The sequence below is a fragment of the Octodon degus genome, unplaced genomic scaffold, assembly GCF_000260255.1.
Source record: "Octodon degus isolate 3935 unplaced genomic scaffold, OctDeg1.0 scaffold00003, whole genome shotgun sequence".
Lineage (NCBI taxonomy): Eukaryota > Metazoa > Chordata > Mammalia > Rodentia > Octodontidae > Octodon > Octodon degus.
In genome coordinates, this window is record NW_004524579.1 from 8,656,656 (window position 1) to 8,658,403 (window position 1,748).

At 37.9% G+C, this 1,748-nt stretch overlaps 1 protein-coding gene across 1 annotated transcript in view; it reads right to left on the reverse strand.

Annotated features, from left to right (window-relative positions):
• Positions 1-1,748, reverse strand: part of Klhl14 (kelch like family member 14) — a 105,393-nt gene that overhangs the window by 38,137 nt on the left and 65,508 nt on the right. The window lies entirely within an intron of this gene.

The following is a 1,748-nucleotide window of genomic DNA, read 5'->3' on the forward strand; positions in this document are numbered from 1 at the left end:
AGCCATGTGGATGAGTCATGACCATTGCTTGACCAATTTGCTCTCTGTGAAAGCCTGAGAGAATGTTTTCTCTCCATGTGACTCTCCTTAGGCACACTCTATGTCATCAATCATGTTGTTCTATGGCCCTATAATCTCCTTGATCAGAAAATTTGGGATGCAACTGAGTTACATGATGTTACAATACAGGTTCTCCTATGTCCTGAGTCTTCACTGACCTTGAAAGGCTAGGGCCAAAATATTGGCTGTCCTTGCAGCCCTTCTTTTTCTCTAATTTTTGGTCTGCAAACTTAAGTTGTTAACCCTCCAGAAGAGAAGCTTTTTATTACCCTACATCTTATGCAGTTGGGTTTAACTTTACTATCTGTTACCCCTGAATTTCTAAAGCCTAGACAAATGCTCTGTACTTAGGATGTGCCCAGTAAGCATTTGTTATATTTGTGACAAAATAAGTTTAAGTGTATTGAATTGGAATCCTGTTATTTGCAACCCAAACTTTGAAATTCCGAAGAGAGAAAGAGAAGGACTTTGGTTCATTGGCAATTCACTAGGTAGGTAATTTTAGCTATGCTTCAATAATTGAGATGTATGTACACCTTGTGTTTTAAAATGGAATATTTATGCTAGTGGAGATGGAACCTGGGGCCCTGCCCACACTCAGCACACACTCACTACTAAACCACATCCCCAGCCCCCGTCCAGCTTTGCTATCTTTTAACCATGTGGGTTTAGGAATCTCGATTTTCTTCATCAGTAAAATGCTGATTATAATATCTACTTCACAGGGCTATTTGAGAATTCAATTAAATTGGGTAACTTATATAAAGCACAAGGCTCATTACAGGCAAACCACGAGAGGTAGATCTTTTATTGTCCCCTTTCTCTAGTTCTTCCACCAGATGTGCTTACACTGATTAATTTTACAGAGGACAAAAATCTCCAAAGCAGCAAAATTCTTGCACTTGAGACAGTGCTTAATAAATGTATGCAGCTTTTCAGGCATGGATTTGACATAGAACAAAATATAGTTTTGGTTACATGTTGGGGCACAAGGGCATGTTCCCCAGAAGATGATTATGCCTGATATGTGGGTAGAAGGAAGGGACATGACACATGTCCCTAAACTTTTAAGAATTACGTTGATGACATTCAAAGTGATTTAAACTCATTTCCTAACATGTTATAGAAGAAAGAGAAGAGATATAATTTAATTTTAAAATTAAATGTCTCAAACAGCAAATGTGCTGTATGCAAAGCAGAAAAGAATGTAACTGTAGTCCCTGCCTATTAGGAACTCATATCCAATGGAGGAAAAATGTTCATGACAGTAAGTAAAGAGGGAAAAGGAGGGTAGGTATTGAGAAGCAGGAAGAACATGCTCAAATGGGAAGGGGAATAGGGAGGGGGGAGGGGAAGAGAAGGAAGGGATAAAAAAGATCACAAGGAAAAATGCAAAGAAAGCTTTTTATAAATGTAGAGGGAAGAAGGATAGAAGGGAGGGAAGGGAATGAGGAAGAAAAGAACTAAGATATATTATATACAGGGATAAATTCCCCTGATGATCTGGGTAATATGTGTGGCAATTGTGTACTAATAAAAATTGTAAAGAAATAGAAAATAGAAAAAAAAACATGTTAATTTAACACACAGCAGCTGTGATAGAAGTCCAAAGTACAGAGAAAAGTGAAGCATGAGAAGAGTAAGGTTATTAGTTGTCTTGGAAAACTGGATTTGTGTTGGACCCTTGC